Source organism: Benincasa hispida, chromosome 10, assembly GCF_027475165.1.
Source record: "Benincasa hispida cultivar pf3 chromosome 10, pf3_genome.v1.1, whole genome shotgun sequence".
NCBI lineage: Eukaryota > Viridiplantae > Streptophyta > Magnoliopsida > Cucurbitales > Cucurbitaceae > Benincasa > Benincasa hispida.
The window spans coordinates 46,346,963-46,369,419 of NC_143487.1; the positions used below are offsets into that span (position 1 = coordinate 46,346,963).

Consider the following 22,457-nt stretch of genomic DNA (forward strand, 5'->3'; position numbering starts at 1 on the left):
CTGAAAATAGCAAGGAAGGCTCGATGGCAGTATCTGGATGGTTGATCGTGATCTTGGAAGGTGGTTCGAGTTCAAGGAAGATTTGAACAGTTCGTGGCTATTCATAGGATGTGGAGAAGGAAGCATTGAAGAATGTCTTCAAGGGTATGTTTCTCTTCAAATGTAAAAGCATGTTTATTAGTTTTATGTTTATCCTGTATGTTTCTCTATTTTTCACGATTTCTAAAACGAATTTTGAAAGCACACGTGTTCACACGCTTCCACTGAGGAATTCAATTCCTTGACAAAATAGGATATATACCTATATTTTATCAAAATCATAAAATAACTTTGATGTTTTGTTTGGTAACCACTTCGGGCTTGTTTGGTAACCCATTCATTTTTTGTTTTTGGTTTTTTATTTTTAGTTTAAAAAAAACTGATGTGTTTGGTAACTAATTCACTTTTTATTTTTTAAACAAGAAACTTGTTTTAAAATCTATGAAGGGAAATTGAAAATGAAAAAAAAAGCTTTAAAAAATTTGTTTGGGCTTTTCAAAAAGCCCAGCACTCTTCAAAGCTCTAAAACACAACGCGCCTCCTCCTTCTCCAGCACCTCCTCATTCCGACGTTCAAGAGCCTGAAACGGTGTTCTTCCTCTCTCCTTCTCTTTCCTTCTCACTGGTAAGCTTCAATTTCTCTTTTTTCTTTCTTCTTTCAATTTCCTTTTCATTTAAGAGCTCGAAATGGTGTGGATTTGGTTTTTCCGGTAGCATCAAGCAGCTATTGAAGCTGTGTTTCACGATGGTTTAGCTTCTGAGGTATTTTCGTTTTATTATTTGAAGCAAAATGTGGTTCATTTTATCATTTATTTCAAAATGAACCAAAGTTGTGTTCTTCATTTTATCATTTGAAGAGTTAAAAGTTGTGTTGGATTGCTGGATTTTTATACTGCTTTCTTGTGGGTTTTATAAAGTGATACTCTAAAAAGCACCGACCGTTCTAAGATGGTCAAGTGTCAGTGTAGGACACACGCCCCGACATGTGTCCGACATGCTAGCTGGCATGTCGAATATTTTATTATTTTTTTAAATTTCCGACACGGCTGGGATACAGGTAGGACACGGTTGGGACACGACACTGCAAAATTAAAAAGAAAAAACAATGAAAACTTATAAAACTAAAGTTAGCAGCCCAAAAGCATCTGCCCAAACCCAAAACTTTTAGGTTATTGTGTTTTTTGAAGATGTGGGACATTATTGGAGATTCATTTGATTCATTTGAAGATGCGGGAATACTTGAAGTAGCTAGTTTATCTTTGGACGAACCAGAATTGAAAGCTACAATTTTTACTGATGATGGTGATCAGAATGAAGCTTCGAGTAGTTAAGAGGACATTGGACAAAAATGAAGAAAATATGGTTTGGCTTCTTTGATTCTATTTTGTGGTTTTGTAACTTTTGTGGTGTTGAACTAATTACTAGAACTTGTTATGATTTATGACATTGGACCGTTAGTCATCTTATCTATGGTTGTATGGTTGTTAATGATGTTTTTAAATGGAATATTTCTCAATATGTTTATTTCACGACATATTTTAATTTTTTTAATAAAAAAAATAACGTGTCCCCGACGTGTCGTGTCCTACTTTTTTGAAAATTGGCGTGTCGCCGTATCGCGTGTCAGTGTCCGTACTTCTTAGGTGATACTATGGCATCTTTTATAGTATTCAAAGAAAACCAAAAGATTCAAAGAAAAGAAACGTTATTCTTGAGAAAAGACTTCTTGAATATTCATCAGGTGATACTAGTGAAACTTCATCAAAACCAAAAGATTGCATTGATGAAGAATTAGATAAATGCTAAGAAATTTTAAATAACGTGAAGGATATTGATGATGAAGCTTATACCAAAGTATTGAAGCATTTGATTGAGGACAAATCTTGAGAACTAGCATTCCTAATATTCCTGAATCTAGGAGACAAGGATTTATCAATTACCTTTAGCTAAAATTATATCATTTGTAGGGATAATATTTTGTGTGAGGAAAGACTTAGTTTGTTATGATGTTCATTTGACTAATTGATATGTTGTTCATTTGTCATATTTTGTGTAAGTAAAGATGTTTAGTTTGTTATTTGACTAATTGATATGTTGTTGGTGATATGATTACATATACTTTGTGTTTGAAAGATTTTAGATTAGTTCTTTATGTTATTTGAACATATTAAACAAGTGATATTAATTATGGATTTATGTCATAATTATTCAAAAGATCGCTTACTTTTTTATAATGATGTGGTGAATTTGCTCAAAGATGATGAACACGAGGATGAAGATATCTTGATATTTTTTTTGTTTATTAAGGGAAGAATTTCTTAAAGCACAAATGCTTAGACAACCATGTAGAACTTCTACACTTAGAAGTCATGATTACGTGATTGAGATGTTAAATGTCAACATAAAAGATGATATGGATGTTTTAGGATGAAAAGAGATGCATTTGTAGCATTTTGTGAAGAGTTAAAAAACACCACTAATCTAAAAGCTTCTAGATACTTGACTATTCAAGAACAAGTTGTCATATTTTTGCTTACTATATCACAAAATGAAACGAATCGACTAGTAGTAAAAAGATTCCAACATTCAGGTTACACAATCTCAGGATACTTTAATCATATTCTAAAGAAAGTTTGTTAGCTTGGAACAAATATTATTTGTTCTTCGAAATTTTATATTGTTCCTCCAGAGATAATGTTTAGATCTAAATACTATCCCTATTTTAAGGTAATTTTCTTGACTAATTATTATTTTATACGTTATTACAATGAAAATTTGTTTGAAATAAATATTTTTATTAATAAGATTGTGTTGGTGTAATAGATGGAACTCATATTAGTGCTTCTATTCCACAAGATGAGCAAATTCCATATCGTGGTAGAAAAACAAGCCCCACATGGAATATAATGTGTTTGCTCTTTCGATATACAATTTACATATGTGAAGTCTGGTTAAGAAGAAACAACAAATGACTTTCGAATATTTCTTGAATGTATTAGAGATCCTGCAAATATAGTCTTTCTATTTGACTATTGTTTATGTAACACCCCGAATTTTTATTATTTATGTAATTTTAGTAATTTTTATTAATTAAGGGCATTTTTGGAATTTTTGACTTAAGTGTAATTGCGGGAATTTAATTATTGACGTTGAAATTATTCAATTTGGAAACTAATGGATTGACGTTGAAATTATTCAATTTGAAAATTAATAGCAGGAATTAATTTCATTTTGGAAGGAATGGGTGTTTAAATTTAATGGTTTAATCGGAGGGAAGTTATGGAAATTGGACTTTTAATATCACACAAATTTAATTTAAAATTATTGTTAAGAATTAATTTCATTTTGGAAGGGGGTTATGTCACACAAATTTAATTTAAAATTAATGTCAAGAATTAATTTCATTATGGAAGGGGGTGAGTTAAATTCTTTGTGAATTGAAAATTTTACGGGAGAAAAAGATAAAAGTTGGAAGTAGGGTCTGATTGAATGAAGAATTTGGAGATTGGAATCTTGAGGGTGGTTTTTGCTCAGGCTTCGTTAGGGAATTGAATTCGAAGATTGATTATTGGAGACTGCCGCTTTGATCGATATCTGAATCTAGTATCGAGGTAAGTAATCTTACTACTGGAACTACCCTAGTGTCTGACAATGATAATTATGATTTATTGAGATGTTTAAATACTAGTATGATTTTAGTATATTATTTTTATTGGAGATATTGCTGAATCTGAGGATGATGAGATGCATACGTATGTTGTAGAGCTATGATGAAGAAATTTATATGTGTGTTATAGAACCATGATGATAAGATGTATATGTATGTTATGAGACTAGGATGACGAGAGGTATATGTATATTGTAGAATCATGATGATGAAATGTATATGTATGTTATAGAACCACGTATTGATACTTGTGATGTTGAGATTGTAATAGTGTCCTCACTAATTAGTTAGATGCCCACCAGATATTGTGTTTCCTTCAGGATTCACCAGATTGTGTTTCCTTCGGGATTCACCAAAGATTGTGTTTCCTTCAGGATTCACCAGATTGTGTTTCCTTCAGGATTCACCAGATTGTGTTTCCTTCAGGATTCACAAGATTGTGTTTCCTTCGGGATTCACCAGATATTGTATTTCCTTCGGGATTCACCAGGGGTTGTGTTTCCTTCGGGATTCACCAGGGGTTGTGTTTCCTTCAAGATTCACCAGGGGTTGTGTTTCCTTCGAGATTCACTAGAGGTAGTAGGCATACTTAACTACAATAGGATAGAAATTAGTTTTTCATGTATGTATGTGTGCCATGAGGACTAGAGCAGTTTATATGTTCCACCAGAGGTAGGCATCTAAAGGACATAGATGTCTAGCCTGACCCCAGTAGTGGGGTTACTTATTGAGTATTTTATACTCATTCTTTCTTATGTTGTTGTTTCAGGTAAAGGTAGAGATGCACTGGCGATTGACAAGCATAATCCGTGATCGAGCCATTAGGACTAGTTCTATGCTTCCGTTCATGATATTTAGATTCCTTTTCATGTTTTTCAACTTTCAGTTTTGATGTTTGAAACTTACTACTAAGATTTTTTTTCAGACCTATTTATTATCATTTATGATTTATGGGTACCCTATTGTCTGTTTTTAATATTTGAATTTAATGAATGTCTTTTGAAATTGCCTTATTTATTTAGCATTTAATTCATTATAAAAGGGTGTCGTTTTAAGTTCCATGTATGCATTTAGTAACGGCCTAACTTGAGTCCTAGAGGGTTGGGTCGTTACAGTTGGTATCAGAGCCTATGTTTTGGGTTATGTAGATTGACTTACTATGTAAATCCAAATTATCCCTATGGCCCATGAACGGATTCCTCGTCATCACCAGGTATGTTTTATCAATTAAAAATTTTATGGTAGTTGTGCATTAAAATATTTGTTTAGCTTAAATGCACTAGTTTTATTCTAATGCTAGGTCAATGACTCGTTAGAAGTTATTATAAGCGGATTATTCAGGTACGACGCTACAAAAAGAGAAAAAAAATATAAAATTATGAGGTCACTTGGCACTAGTTTATCTCATGGAAATTATGTTAGAAACAAACAAATATATACCTCAGTTCAAAGATCTATGAAACTATGTAGAGTTATGGCAATTTAGGAATAAAGGTTTTTAAATGTTTAAGCCAAGGAATGAAATTGTCTAGATAAGAATTCATTAGGACTAGTGTTATGTTTTTTTTTTTTTTTTTTTGGTTGAGTATTGCAATTTGTGTTAGTATAAATAAATTCCTTCGTAGGCCACGTAGTCAAGTATAAGGTTAAAAGTTGTTTTATGGATAAGAAGGAGAAAAAGAAGAGACTATGGATTTATTAAAGGTTATGAGATATCAAAACTAAACATTTTTAGAGGAATTTTAGAAATGATTAATAAGTCATAATCACTTTGGTAATACTACGACTTGATGGACTAGGTAAAATATGTGTAGTGATATGAAGGATTCTTTTGGAATATCAGCTAAATTGATGTCATTAAAGGAAGCCAAAATAGTTGGACATGAGTTTAGACTTAAAGGGGATAAAGCAAAGTGTTATTTGTTTGGGTTGAAGGATTATTTTAGAGTGCCTAGATTAATTAAATCCATAGCCTTATTGTGATGAGGAGATCAAAGTTGGACAAATTTGAACAAACAAAAGTTTTTTGGAGTTTAAAAGCATGAAAATTGACAAAGAAGAATTCTACAAGATGAAAATTCTTAGTGAGAAAGATAAGACTTATGGAGGAGTTAAGTAAAATATACTTTAGTAAAGAGATTATGTTCCACTTGGAAAGTGGAAAAAAAAAGTATCCAAGAAAGTTTACTCTTTTGGAAAGAGAAAGGAATTTAATGTGTTCAAAACTCCTAGTTAAGTATGGTTTAGAGGCATGATATGAGGGGTTACAAGGAATTTGTTTTGGTGTAAAAGAAAAATATCTCATTATCATATGGAACTTTAGGAGAATATGAGTTGGATGGAAAGATAGCTTATATAGATGATCGGTATGGAACGTTGTTTTAACACAAGAATCTATTACCGAAATAAAAGGTTGAGAAGGGATAAGATAAAATGGAGTTACTAGTAATAGTAAATGTTCAAGAACTATTGACATGGTATGTTGAGGCTTCATTAGTTGAGGTAAACTATTGAGGGCATTAGTAAGATTTAAGGGATTTTGACATAGTGTGCAAGTTCGAAACATGAACTAGCAAGACCATCAATTTGATTGAAAAAGGAAATTAATCCAATTTGAGGTAGACAAAAGTGGTATGTGCACAAAAGTAAGTTGGATCTTCCAATATCACCATTGGCATAAGGGATAGACTGGTAATAAAATTGAGTTGATAACAAGAAGTTACTATAGGAGGGTTTTGAGCAGTACAGGATAGTATGTTTTCCCTTGCATAGGCAATGAGTTAACTAGCTCTAGGGAGTACGAGTAATTCAAGCTATTACTTATGAATCAAGAAGGTTTTATTGTAAAAAAAACTAACTTCATAGATCAATTACGGTTATTACAAGGTTATGGAAACGTGTTATCAATTGACTGATGCTTTAGCATCTAGGAACTTCAAAACCTCATTTTCAGAGGGAATTTTAGACTCATCCGCAACAGGGTCTAAGTAATTATATGTGATTTTTTTAAGGTTAAAGAATAATGAGGATTGGCTCAATAAAGTTTTATAGCCCATGACAGTATAGAGTCTCATGATGAGTTTCTCATGAATGTGAGACTTAATTAGATAGAGTTATTCTCAGACATGTAGACCCTAAGAAAGACATCACAGTCGGCACTTTTAGAGTAGAAGAAGTTTTCAGTTGACTAGATTTGTTCTGTTACATATCTTCAGATGATGCATTATATAGCATGACCAGTCTCTCCACTACACGATCATTTGATTTTTTGTGCAAGCGATCGTTTAGGACTTGGTAAATGATAGTTTAGTTAAACGATTTTATACTTATTGTTGCAATGTATATGTTTGTTACATTACTAAGATGGTCGTCCCTTCTAGAAATATTTATGCTCCCATCTCTTGCATGGTCCACAAAATGAATGACCTGATTAAAAAGAAACTTACAATAGAACAGTGATGTTTGGGAAAATGTGTTTTGATTCACTACTAGACGTGGACCTTGTGTTTAATGGGCAGTTGTTCCACCATTTTTTGTTAAGGGAGGTTAGTGATGAGCACCCAGATGTTATAAGCTTCAACATACTGAGGAAGAGAGTAACATTCACCCAAGATAATTTTAATCTGATAACTGAGTGTGGCCGACCCGAGAAAACAATTGAAAGAGATACAGGCGGTGAGAGACTACGACATCTATTGCTCAGACCAAAGGAACCAAATGAGAAGAAGGAAAAACTTTGCAAGGATGTTGAGATTGCTTTAAAAAATCCAGATTTAGAAACGATAAAGATGTCGTGAAGGTTGCATTGGCATTATACATCAAAGTTGTGATGATGGAAAAAGACAAGAAAACACAATTAAACTGTAATGACCTGACCCCCTAGGACTTAAGTTAGGCCGTTATTAAAATACATGTATACATGGAACTTAAAACGACACTCCTTTATGATGAAATAAATGCTAATAGATAAGGAGAGTTCAAAAGTTCTTTATTAAATACAAATGTTAAAAACAATAATAGGGTACCCATAAATCATAAAACTTAATAAATACATATGAAAAACAATTCTTAATAATAAGTTTCAAACATCAAAACTAAACATTAAGAGAAACATGAAAAGAACTCTAAATCTCATGATGCAGAAGCGTAGAAACTAGTCCCAGTGGCTCAATCACGAATTTCGCTTGTCCATCACTGGTGCATCTCTACCCTTACCTGAAATAACAACATGAGAAAGAATGAGTATAAAATACTCAGTAAGCAACCCCACTACTGGGGTCAGGTTGGGCATCTATGTCCTCTAGATACCCACCTCTAGCACATATACACATGAAACAAAAAGGAGATTGAGTCCTATCCTACTGTAGTTAAGTATGCCAACTACCTCTGGTGAATCCCGAAGGAGACACAAACTGGTGAATCCCGAAGGAAACACAAACTGGTGAATCCCGAAGGAAACACAAAATCTAATGGGCATCTAACTAATCAGTAAGGACATTTGCATAGTCTCAACATCATAATCATCACCGTACGAATCTATGACATACATATAATCCTCAACATCATGGCTCTACCATATACACATACACCTCAACATCATAGTTCTACAACATACACGTATACCTCAACATCATCAGATCAAATACAATCATAAGGAAGCACATACCATCTCATACTAGCATTCAAGTGTCTATGTGCATAATTAAATAACTCAGATCTCGTACCAGAACATACTATCAATCTATCATGCTAACATTCTGCCATAACATACATTTATTATGCTAGCATACATCTAATGTCTGACCCATGAGCAGTTCCAGTAGTAAGATTACTTACCTTAATCGAAAATACACAGATAAAATCAGACAACCAAATGATGACAGCAGTTTAAAGTAATGGCCCTAACATACGAATACAACCATTAAATTTTAGTTCAACAATAACTGCGAAACCTCAAATCCAAATCCAAAATACTCAAAAGTTTACCTAAAGAAACTTGATCAACAACCACTCCCAAGATTTCGACTCCAAAATCTCCTCCTAACAGATTTTAAATTCCAATGGACGACGACTTGGAACCTTAAAGGTACAAGGGTTAAGTCAACATTTAATTCAGTAATCCATGCGTGCCTACAGACCAACAACAAGGACCACAACTTTTACCAAAACTCTTGCCGAACAATCTCGAATCCACTAAACAGCCGCTTCTGTAATTTCCCAAGCTCAAATCTAAAATCAAAATAATGCGACTAATTTAACTTTCATTCCAAGCATCCAAAAATCTTTCAAGAAACCCGACCCAATAGAAAGAAAATAGATCTTACCCAAATCTAAGAGTCCGACGAAAACCCACACAACAGAAGATAGGCAGCACGGCGATGGATGGTGGAGTAGATCGACTGGAGGCGACGGCGGTACCCCTGACGCGAACGCATTCGTCGAACAGGTACGGCGTGGCTGGATCTCGCGGTGGCGACTCAAGCTGCTAGGAGACGAGCGCGGCACGCGGCAGTCAAGTGGCTGGAGCGGCGGCAATGCAGACGCAACTCTGACCAGTTGGGCGAGATCGGCGCGCGGAGGGACGAGCGGCGCTGGACGATCGCTGCTTGCTGACGCTCACCGACCTGCGCAAACGACAATCCATGAATGAACGACCGACGACTGGTGGCAGCTTGGTCGGACGCACATGGTGCCGGCTGGAGCGTTTTGCATGGAGAGGAAAAACGGGGAAGGGTTTCGGGTAGGGAGGCGTGAGGAAGAAAAAGGAGAAAGGGATTTTGTTTTAAAATAATAATAATTATAATAACTAAAAAGGAAATAGTATAATTATATTTAATTCTTTTCTTTATCCCATTTTATACTATTAAATTCTTTTCCTTTTCAAAAGAAAATTAATTCCGGCCATTAATTTTCAAATTGAATACTTTTCACGCCAACACTTAAATTCCCGCATTTATACTTGAAGTCCAAAATTCCAAAAATGTCCTCCAACTAATAATAATTATTGAAATTCCAAATAATAAAGTTACTGAAATTACATTATTACTAAAACAAATGTGCGGAGTGTTACATAAACATTACGACATTTGGGATCGTCGATGACACTGAAGTCTTCAGACATTATGACTGGTCGACTATCTTATTCAAACGTTTATTGAATAGCATAAAGACATGGGAAGAATGAGCTCAAAATATAAAGAAAGTAGCAAATCCCAAACACGTCACACACTACAGTATAAAGGGAATTCCAGGAATGTACTTGCTTTTCCAATTAAATTCAATATGTATTCAATGGGTTTGTGATAAATTACGTATATTTATCAAATATTTCTTTTTCCACATTGTAGGTTTGGGCTGACAAAACACTGTCAACATCTAATAAGTTCTAAGCCACCAAAGTGAGTAAGAAGGCAATACCACGAATTCTTAGGTGGACGTGTTCTCAGGCTCCATCGTATAAGTCATTAGATAGGAATGTATTCCAACCCAAAAGTAAACATCTCCCACATATTTCTAAACGATCGTTCACTTTAATCTAAACAATCGTTTAGAAATTATCTAACAAATCGCTTAAATTAAGGTGAACGATCGTTTAGAAAAATCATGAACGATCATTTAGAAAATCATGAACAATCATTGAGTAACTAGTAGTTTATTTCATATGTATTGATTTGTTTACATCATTCAAATTGTTGGATATTGTTGTATCTAGACTTATACCAACAATAGATGAGATGAGGTACAAAGAAGATTGACTAAGAGGAGTGGATCCGATGCAAGTGAACGAGCAAATAAGATCTTATGAGAACAACACTAATCAACACTCCCTTGATACCCATGTTGATAGCTCGGAGATGTCTGGGGGTCATGATGTATTCGATAAATATACTCATGAGCATGACCCCCCGCCCCAGTCATTACATCCACTTGTGGAGCAGCCTGTAATTGAGCATTCATCACAGCAAATTGTAGAATCGGATGAATGCATGACGATCTCGACTAATCGTCAGAAGGGAAAAAATAGGTAGGTTGATTCTTCAGACAAGCACTCTAAGTCCTCACGAAGACACAAGCATTCAAAGTATTATAAGATCTTCAAAGGGGAAATATCATAAGTTCGCAAAGATTTGGCGAACTTGACGGTTATTGTGTGTCAGATGGGTGATGCGTTTAATAAAAACCATGAGTGAATTACCCAAGAACTAAATGAAATAAAGTTGCTTGTTCAATATCTAAGTGAGGTATGCATTTGTTAAAACGTTCGAGTAATAAATAATCGTTTAGGATAAGCTAAACGTGAAGGGAACCGTGAGGTCCACAGTGGAAGCGGGATCGTTCATAATTTTTCAGTCTTTAACAAAATTAAAATTATAGAACATAATATATGCATTATATAGAGAATTCTACAACATGCTTTGGAGAAAGAATTAAGAAAGAAGTAACACTTACCTTGAAGCTAAAAAATCTTCACGTATTCCCTCGATCCGGTCACGAACTCTCCTCATACTGAAATCTCAAACAGAACAAAATCAAGTGGCCACCATTACAAGTGAACCTCCTATATTCTCCTTAAGGATTGAGAATAAGTAGGAGGTATGGGCTCGTTATCTTTTTGGGAAGATTGACAGGATTTTAAGATAGGAAGAAGAATTTTTTTTTTCTTCTGTGCGTAATTGGGCAAAGTCACAAAGAGAATCACTGACATTCAGAGATTAGGGGAAGAAGATGAAAGATACGTAACAAAATTGAACAGTCTATTCCTCCCTATACGTTTGATTGAGAGAGAGAATTAAGGAGAAGGGGTTGTAACTCCCTCCCTTTAATTTTGAAACTTTTAATTTAAATTTAAATTAAATTAATTTAAATAATAATTATATATGTTTAATAACTAACTTATATGTATATATAACTATATGTTATATCAAATATAACACAAAACCTACAGTTTTTTATATTTCTCAATCATTCATAGCATTTAATATAAATCACATTTATACTAAATTTAATTATATGAATCTCATCCATACAATAGTATTTGAATCACATTCAAATATTTAATTCCTCTCAAAATAAACTTTATACTATAATGTATCAAATACATTATATTAACTATATCATATATAATTAATTTAATTAATTATATCATATATAATTAATTCTCTCAATTCATTTGAACAATTTAAATTAATTCAAAATTAATTCTCAATAATCCCCGTTGAGCTACAGATGGGATCTTATAGACCTGTAGATTGAAGTCCAATGGTACTTGAATAATTAATTAAACTTCTTTAATTAAATTATTCAATATCTGTTAACTGTCGGTTACTCCATTAAAGACCGACACCTGTACTCTTTGTATTACATATATATTTTCGTATCCATTGGATATAACCAGTCAACAGTGATGATCCTTCATAAATTGCTCGTAAGTATAGTTGAGTCAAAATTACCATTTTGCCCTTGTAGTTACATCTAACTCTTTAAGTACCACTAATCCCTCTAATGAACAATAAGTCATAGTCCAACTATGATCAGACCCTTCTCAGGCCAAGAGAGGGTGTGGCGCCACATTGTTTTTAGCCTCAAAATCAGCCCTTAAGGGAGCAACTTATCCACACCTCGACACTAGGGAATGAATGAATTTCATCTTGTGTAGCTGTATTCCTAGCTCCCTAATCAATCGAATACTCAAAATGGTAGGCATATTGAGTGGGCGATTTGGCCACTTTCAGACATGCAAATCAAAGGACTGCCTACATAGGCAGGAGTTCACAACTCACTCAAGATTGAGATCATGTCACCTATGGTCATTCTAGTGAAATGTAAGTCTTTACTATTAATAGCATTATATATGAGACTATTCATTTCGTGGTTCGGTCTTATACAAACTCTTTATATAGGATACCTCCACTCACATGTCTCTACATAAATGATCAAAATCAGATGATTTGTACCACTTTACAACACTTGCAACATCTACAAAGTGGGTCGTATCCATAGTATCATCACGATAAGATACCCAACCTTATCCATCTACTACAGACCATTTAGATTATCATTTAAACATGATCTACCTGTATGTCTCTACATACATGTTTAGATTACATAAAATAACCTAGGATCTTTGTTTATTGGATTGAGTGTATGCTCATAAAATAACAATTTATTTATACAAATTTTACAAACTACGAGAATACAAGAGAGATTTAGGACACCAATCCCAACAAAACGATCATTTAGGCATTGTCATACGATAGTTTAGTATTTCTTAAATGATTGTTTACCTATTCCTAAACAATCATTTAGCTTCTCCTAAATGATCGTTTATGATTATTTAAACGATCATTTAGGATAATCTAAATGATCATTTAGGTAGTACTATCGTTTATAAATTTTTAATTAATCATTGATGTTGACGTTTCTTTAGGACAACAATGACTTTCATGATGATGGGATGGACAATAACGATGAAGGGTTTGATCAAGAACAGCAAGAAGTAGTTAATCATGAGGAACATGATAGGGATCACCAAAGAGGTGGTCAGGATGACCATCAAGTGGATAAAGAAAGGGGTGATGTTAGAAGAACCAACCCCCCCACCACCATGATCAGCCAACATCTCAACATGGTTTGATGGATGATGATGATGAAGGGACGGTTGTATGTAATCAATTGGTTAATGAAGAATCACAATTCCAACATTTGATGGACACAACAGTCGATGAACATTTACAACTGTCCATAACTGTTAAGGGTCAATTCGTAGCTGTTGATAACCTAACCACTGAAGAACAGAATGTCGATGATCAAGTTAATGATCAAACCATCATGGAGCCATCAGTTGATTCACCCGTCGATCAACAACTCCCCATGCAACTATCAGTTGAGTACAACAACTCCCTCTGTAACCGTTCAATTTAAGGAGCCATTTCGACTTGAACTCAGTAGATGAACTATAAGTCGATGTCAGGGGAAGTGCAATTCAAAAGGATGTCGACAAAAATAAGGTACGACTATTTATACATTATTGATTTTAACACTATATTCATTGATTTAGAATTTAAATACAGGAGAAAAATGATCGCTCTGAGTGTCGAAAAAGAAAGAAGCCGACCAAGTTTTCACCAGAAGAGGTCAAAAGGATAAAAAATAATCTCTTCAATTTTAAATAAAGAGGGCGAGTCTACAGAAGCTATAAGTGAAGTTCAAACAAAATCTCAACCATCAGTTGAAAAACCAGACCAACGTAAAGGAACTAAGGATGAACCTAGAGATTCTCGACAATCTACAAATGAATCTCAACCACCTATGAGGGAATTGAAACCACCCATAGGTATGATAAATCCTAACCCATCGGTCCCTATCCCCAACTTCTCCATAAAGTTCGTTAGATCATATGACCGTTATTCCCAATCTCAGATGTTCTTTGGTCGGCATATAAGAAATAGAGGGGCAATCCAAAAATAAAGAATGTGGAGAAAACGGTGGTATATACCTTCTGAACCAAGGAGTTCTTCCAAACACTTGATAAGAACACATGAGTGATTGGGGATGTGAGTATTTTTAAATCTCTTTATTTAATCGCTTAGTTTTTATATATACGATCGTTTGAGATTAGCTAAGCGATCGTTTAGAATTAGCTAGACAATCGTTTATGATTATTTAAATGATCACTCGAGATTAAGCAAACAATCGCTTATAATTATCTAAACAATCGTTTAGGAATAAATAAACGATCCTCAATCGTTTAGGAATAACTAAACAATTGTTTATGATTATCTATACGATCGCTTCTAATTTTGTACTCGATCACTTACAATGATATTGTTTGTTAATTATTTTTCTTAGATTGTGGATATTTTACTAATGCATGTGCACTGTAAGCTGCACTCCATATCTGAAGTTTGCCAATATCTATTCACAGTGGTGGATTCAAGCTTCGTGGTACGTATTAGTGTAATTATGACTATTCTTAATGAGGCAACCAACAATTATAAGTCTCATCCGGTCTTTTCATAGGACGTCCTCGTGGTGTTAGAAGGAATTTCTTCAAAGATCCGACCAGATGGTGTGGTAATGGAAGACAGAAATGTGGCATTCTGGACTAATCAGGGAGGACATATGAAGTTATGGCCCGACAATATCTAATTCCTTGACTATGTGTTTGGACAACATGAAGACTATAGACCTGCATGGACAGAGGTGTTTCATATTTGGGCCACTAAATTGTACAAAAATGCAAATTAGCGTCATTGATCTGCATTCAGGAAATTGAAAATTGGATTTGAATTGTCAATAAAGTAAGTGATCGCCTATGAAGTAATAAATGATCGCTTAACAAGCCATAAACGATCACCTAGTAATATATAAGTGATCGTACAACAAGTTATAAGAGATCGCCCATGTTAATGTAAGAGGTCATTTAATTGTATAAGCAATCATTTATATAATACTAAACGATCACTTACATTATGATGACCAATCTCCTATCTTTTAAGAACACGATATTGGAAGAAAAATACTTTCTAAACACTTATCTTCTCTCTATTTTTTGTTTTGATGAACAATCATGTTCTATACCTAATGACAAAATGAATTGAACAAAGATGAAAACAATGGACAATGTGAATGTTCGATTGAAACTCAGAGAGAACAATAGGAGAACGAGTTGAGGAGCTGGACTGAAAGTGAATAACTAAGAGTGACCTTCCATTCTTGATATCAATATCATATAATGTTGTTGGTAGAATATTAGTTGAGAATAAATGTTTTGGTAGAATGTTGGTGTTGCATTTAATACATTTGCTATCTTTGAAGAAATCGTTGTAGGATAAAGAAGTCGGGGGTTGAGAAGAGATTTTAAATTTGGTTGTAAATATGGTATTTCACAAGACGGTCAATGCGAATAAAGTTTTTAGAAAGAGGTCACAGAAAAGTTTTTGACTATTGGGTTATTTTATGAAATTTTCCCACTCCTTGGTCTCATTGTTGTCATGAGATTCCACTCCATTTGTTTGCCTCTGTTGCTTTGCTTTAAAACTGAGAAATTACCCGCCTCCATCTTCACCCTCGACAAAAATGCAATTCTTCAAATTGCTTATATATTCTAGGGTTTAATCGCCATCTTCAACATTCAAATTTTAATTTCTTTTGTTTTTTACTCGACTTTGATGGCAAAGAATGTTTTGGTATCTTCAAACCACCAAAAAATAAATTAAAAAAAATCAACTCACCAAAAGAAAATCAAAAGAATCATTGTATATTTTCCTTTTTCTAACTGTAATTTAAGAAATTTGAGATTAATATTAAATCAAGCCCAACCACAATCTCTTTCTAGTAGCATGACACACTTCACCTCATTAATGGAAGAGAACAAAAGCTCTCATGACCAGACTCAAACTGAGCTTGAAAAATCAGGTTGGGGAGGACGAGACAAAAGGAAGAAAGTTATTGGAATGGGAGAGGAAGGGGAAGGGGCGCTGGAACCCACAAAAGAAATTGTTATCAAACTCAACAATCAATTTCTTAATTTCCAAAGAAATTGCTTGTTTAATACCCTCTAAAAATATTAATATATTTTAGCCATTGGAGGACCAAAAGAAACATCGATGAATTTTGAAGCAGTATTTCAAAAGATAGCACCTTAATCCAGTTGTTGGGAGGATTTGTTTCCAAGCTGCATCAACGTTCATTTTCACCATCTTATCACACGGAGGAGACCAACAGACAATATGGGGAATATTCATGACAGATAATGCCTTCTTCAATCCAGCTATATGAATGGGGTTTGTGACTTCAAAATCCATCAATTCATTTTCTTAATAAATTTGCCCCTGAAGGAATAATCTCATTAAGAGCTCTCCAAAGAAAATACTTTATTTTGTTTGGGATACTCAATTTCCATAAGGAATTCCACATCTTTTCAAAAAGGTTGCTAATTGAGGATGTTTCTCTGATCTTGTTCTCCATGAATAGTCTGTACCCACTTTTGATAGTGTATGCTCCTTTTTTGTCAAAATGTCATATTAATTGATCTGCATGTCTTTTGTTTATAGGAATTCTCCAAATGATATTCACTATATCCATTGGAAAATCTTGACTAAGGCTACATCCCAATTATTATCATCTGTAATAAATTCAGCAACTTTGGAATTTTCAAAGGAAGAGTTGTAAAATGTTGGCCTGAACGTTGATGTGATAAGGAGCCAAGGGTCTGCTGCCATTTCCCAGTCTAAATCTGAGGCCTTTCAAGAGTAAACATCTCCCCCACAAAGGACTCTTCCAGAAATAGGAAGGAGAGGAACCTTTATCAGCTGAAATAAAGTTTCATTTTTGAAGTAGAATCTTTTAGCAACTTAGAAACTAATGAGTCTGGTTTAGAAAATATCTGTCAAGCTTGTTATGCGATTAAGGCCTAATTGTATCCTTCAATATCTTGAAAGTTAAGTCTCCCAAGAGCCTTAGGAAGACACAGTTTTTCCCACTTCTTCCAATGGATTCTTCTTTTCTTCAATGTAGAACCCCACCAGAAATTAGCAAATCGTTTTGTGATTTTCAAACATAAGCTTCTTGCTAATTGAAAAATACTTGTGACAAAGGTTAAAACCAATTTAGGGTCAAAACCAATGTAGTTCCACAGTGGAAATACATTTTATAATAAGAGAAACCCATTTAGGGTCAAAACCAAGCTTATGTATAATAGATTTTAGAAAATGTCATTCGACCCTGTCATAAGCTTTAATTAAATTAAGTTTAATCACAGTAGCACTATTTTTCCTTTTTTTTTTTAAATTTAAATTGGGAAGACACTCATGACCCATAATAATGTTGTCTGTGATAGCACGACCTGGAATAAAAGAAACTTGACAAGGAAAAATGATATCATCAAGAAACCACTTCAAACAATTAAAAATAGTCTTAGAAAAGATTTTATAGCATACATTATATAAGCTAAATAGGATGAGTCAAGATTAGGAAAACATTGATATGCATCCTAGAGTGCCTTTTTACAATCAGAGATGCGTCTTCTTGAACTTGTATTAAATTAGTCTCTTAGCACAATTGTTGAGATCTGAATCAAGAGAATGTGTATGCTCAATTCCAGCTTCCCAATTTCGAGCTTCTTTGATGATTTCCTTGCAAGCATTAAACTTATACTTGGTGCAACATTCTTTTAATTGTAGTTCAGTTGGTCTGTGATCTGATTGTACCCAACCCAGATGAAAAACTTGTAAACTATAAAACAGGCTTCGAAAACTTTCGTTGCATAAAAATCTATCTAATCTTTCCCATGTGTTTTCTTTTTTCCCTCCTAATTTTTCACAATCCCATAGAATTTGGTTAAAATCTCCACCTAAGAGCCGGGGGAAATCATCAAAACTGTACAGTCTTCTAATGAACTCCCATTTTTGTCTTTCCACGAAACAACAGTCAATAGATTTTGAAACCTCTTCTTCAGCAGGTTTAGAAGCAGGGGGAGGTTTTGTTGGTGACCTTGTGATTCCCTGGAATTTCAGCCAAGGACCAAACTGGTAAACTTTAAAGGAATTACTAATGAGATCGTCAGTTTGAAAGGAGCAATTCTTTACAGTATGACCAATACGACCACAATCAAAACAAAAATCTGGATGATTAATAAGCTTATTTTTCTATTGTCGTTGGAGGATGGAGTAGTAACTTCTTCATATTTCTTTCCTTCAAGCCATGTTTATCAATTCATAACTAAAACTGGTGTAATTATAATAGGGTTCCATTGATGGATCAATTACAATAGGCCTCAATTATAAATGTGTAATTGGATTGCTGTTGATCACGTTTACTTAGGTACTTTGTAAACGTAATCTAATTACGATTGAGGTTGTTTATTTTTCATTATCTTCTTATCGTTACTGTTACCACTGAGTACATTGTCCAGTTCATTCTTGCTCTCGCCACGTATACGACACGTCTCACACAATTTGGACGCATTGTGCATTGGACACATCATTGCATCGAGCACATTGTAGTTGCGTTGGACGCACATTGCCACACGTCTCGCATACATACTAAACCCAACGTTTAAGCTGGATGCATGGGTTGTCCTAGTGACTCTTCTTTTAAAATAAAGTTTTACCGATTTCATCTTATTTAATCATGATGCGTTGAACTATGATTTCGAATTTGACTTTCCTAACTCTGAATTTAAACAAGATAATGGCATGTGATTGGAAGTAGTTTTAAGACATGATTTAGCTGGTCATACGCTGAAACCTGGTTTTATAAAATGATTGAAAGCATAGTGTTTAATGTTAACAGAGATTTGTTATGGAACATGACTTCAAACCATTGAATTTTGTACCCGTAATTAAATTAACCTTATGCTATGTGAATATGTTTCTACAACACCACCTCAATTGTCAACATCAAAAAGGGTCGAATCTAGAATTCAAGAGCCTGAATCTGTGGTGAGGTATATATTATAACTCTGCATACACATATGACGAGATTTATGTTGTGTGGGTTGAATTGGCCCACACAAGCAAATGGAGTGTGTTGAGTTGGTCCACACCAGTAAAAACTAGTAGTATTGAGTTGGTCCACACCAGCAAAAACTAGTAGTATTGAGTTGGTCTATCCCAAGATGATTCGAGTACCAGGTTTGGTGATGATTTTACGAGACTATGATATGATTGAAATATTAATTTCATCAAAATGATTTATAATTCATGATCCAAAGCTTAATTGTCCTCTGTTTTAAATGATGATGTTTAAGCATTAAGACTATTTTATAAATTGTCACTCATTGTGCTTCCAGCTCATTCTTTCCTTTTTATGTCTCCCCCGCCCCTCTGAGGTAACAGAAGAGTTCCAGATGCTTACTGAAGTCGAAGTCTGCCACCCTATTGATAGCTTCATCTCAATTAGTACGTGCATAGTCTTGTGTCAGCATGTAATGAAAAGTTTGTGATTAGTGTTGGTCCAGGTTATAAAAGTCCAATTGTATAACTTGAATATTTTCTTAATAGAATTAATAGTAAAATTTTACTATATAATGTGATATGTTATTGGTGATATTATAAGTTATTAGGTTGAGCATAGGAAGGTCAGGCGATAGGTGTCATCGAAGAAATGTTATCAGTCGTCTTCACATCCTTCTTTGGATTATATGAGCCAATCTAGGGAGGGGTGTGACACAAATCGTATGGATTGGGTTGGGTCGATCAAGTTTTTTAGGTCATTAGATTTTTTGAACACCTTTACTCACACTTGTATTTGGTTAATATTAAACGATGCAAGATCATCAAACCAAACTAAATGAATTATCAGTTAAGTGGTTCAAAGTAGTTCATTTGATTATGTTTTTTTTATGGTCGATTTGGTTTTCAATTATTAAGTATATATTTAACGACTTTGTTTCTATTTGGAATCCAACCATTTACACTCATATAAACGAGTAAGAATTTGAACTTTTGACCTATATTAAAAAATAATGGACAAACTAGAAAAACCAACCCTAAAGTTTAGTGTTAATTGTAATTACACCCTCAAACATTTCATTGTAAAAAATTGGGTCATCGAACTTCTACAAATATTAAAATTGGACCCTCAAACTTATAATTGTTGTAGAATTTGGACTTCCAGGTGAAATTAACCCCTCAACTTATACAATTGTTAAAATTTCTACAATTATGTAAGTTAGTTCAATTTCGACTCTATATAAATTTGAAGGCTCAATTTGTACAATTAAAAGTTTGAGAATATAATTGCAACTACAATCATAGAGTAATTTTTATCTTTTGTTCAAAAATACTTAAATACGTAATCAAGTTTAATTGACATTTAAAGTATATTTTTAAAAAAAAAAAACATTTGAATGTAAATCTAAGTCGTTTTTTTCAAAAAAAGAGAGTAATAATAATGGATGCCCTCAGCGATCAAAGTATATAACAAGCATATTAATATCATTTTATGTATAATGTAACCGACATATAGAAATTTAACCATTTTCAAACATATGGTTGAAAAAATTTAACAATTTTCAAAAATATAGAATCAACTCCTAAATTATTTGTTGTGTGGAAGGGGAAAAAAAAAGGACAATGCGTGTCTTAATTATAAACCAAATAAACATCATAAAAATTAAAAACTTATTATTATTATTATTATTATTATTATTATTATCATCATCGTCGCTTCATAAATCATAATTATTATTTTTTAGAGAAAGTTGAGCTAATCAAGCCCATTTAATTCATGTTAAATTAATGTAAAGGTCGTTGTTTTCCCCTTATTTTCGGTTCTTCTTTTGAATTTTGAATGGGAAAAGAACATATCCATATAATTTTCTTCAACAACTTTAGATCATATAATAATAATAATAATAACTATAATTATTTAATTTAATTTAATCTAAAATTCAAGGAGGCTAAAGAAAGCACTTGATATAACATTATAATATGACAAACACAAATTGAAAACTTTGAAAAAAAAAAGTGCTAAAATAATGTTTTTTATGGAAAATGATCGAGTAAGCAAAGTAAGCTTTGTCAATCGCTTGTTTTATTGAATGTTTAAACATCCTCCATATTATTAGGAATTTAATGCATATCCACGTTTTACATGCATGACAATGACATGACATAAAATCGTTCAACTAATTCGAGTATGTTTTCAAGTTGGTAAACTTTAAAACTATTCTCTACTCATAGATTGTCGATTATAATATGTTCCTTACACTATTATTACAATTTTTTTAAAAAATGACATAGAATTACCGATAAAATTAACTTGCAACCAATAACATTTATATAACTAATATATACACAGTTATTAGTTTAAAGGAGATATCTAACAGACAAATGTAGTTTGACAATACAAAGTTGTGAAATTGGGTTTTATGTTAACTTAGTTTATAGGTGCAGTAATGTTATGATACTACGCCAAATTTAAAACTTTTGAAATTCTATCTTTTAATGTCCACATGAAGTCAGCCGATTAAAATATACGTCGTCAATCAAAGAAACTAAAAGATTCAAATCCCTTGCCCCTACTTGTTAGTTCATATATTTATTTTTATAATTACAAATCGTTAAATCAAATATAAATTAGTACTATCTCATTTTTAAATATCAATTAAAATTTTCATATCGCACACCTAATTTAATTCACATATAAAAAAGTAGATTAAAATGTATTTTTAAAGTTTTAGGAGCTAGCGTTGAACGTTTGTGAATTTAGATATCAATAGAACAAATATCAAAATGTGATGTCTTCCATCCTTCCAAATTTGTGTGGGAAAGTTCACTTTATTATTGTTTAACTTGAAAATAAATGAATAGCTTCTTTGTTCAAATTTAGATATGGTCAACATACATCGAAGAAGATTTTGAGTTAGTTGTTTCCTTGATTTTGGGGATTTTTTTTTCTTTTAATGGCCGTCTATATCATCCATTATCATTTGTTTTATTTTAGTATCATCCATTATTGATTTTGAGCTAATAAATAAATTAGGACATTTTTTTTAAATAAAAATAGATAGATATGGAAAGAAATGAAAATTTTTAAATGGCAAAAATCAATTTATACCTTCGACTTTAGTGGTCGTATTAATTTAAATCTAAAACGGATAGATATCAACTTAAACCTTAAATTTGAATTTGTATCAATTTAAACTTCAAACTAATAATGGTATCAATTTAAACCTTGATAAGTGTATCTAAATAAAACATAATAGAAGATTTAAATTAATATACTAAAATTTAAATTTATACAAT

General features: G+C 33.1%; 3 long non-coding RNA genes across 4 annotated transcripts; 2 read left to right on the forward strand and 1 right to left on the reverse strand.

The window, feature by feature from the left end:
* The first annotated feature begins 241 nt into the window (after positions 1–241).
* Positions 242–4,667, forward strand: LOC150033399 (uncharacterized). Its single transcript, XR_016523756.1, has 2 exons — positions 242–663; positions 753–4,667. It is a non-coding gene; the product is annotated as an uncharacterized LOC150033399 (long non-coding RNA).
* A 2,998-nt stretch (positions 4,668–7,665) lies between these two features.
* Positions 7,666–9,459, reverse strand: LOC150033400 (uncharacterized). 2 transcript variants are annotated; one of them, XR_016523983.1, is made up of 4 exons: positions 9,030–9,457; positions 8,869–8,934; positions 8,692–8,784; positions 7,666–7,920 (listed from the first exon to the last, which is right to left on the reverse strand). It is a non-coding gene; the product is annotated as an uncharacterized LOC150033400 (long non-coding RNA). The 2 variants fall into 2 exon arrangements; XR_016523984.1 differs by lacking the exons at positions 8,692–8,784; positions 8,869–8,934 and having other exon boundaries at positions 9,030–9,459.
* A 4,348-nt stretch (positions 9,460–13,807) lies between these two features.
* LOC150033401 (uncharacterized) lies at positions 13,808–15,101 on the forward strand. The gene is made up of 3 exons (XR_016524161.1): positions 13,808–14,258; positions 14,554–14,649; positions 14,725–15,101. It is a non-coding gene; the product is annotated as an uncharacterized LOC150033401 (long non-coding RNA).
* The last annotated feature ends 7,356 nt before the right edge of the window (positions 15,102–22,457 follow it).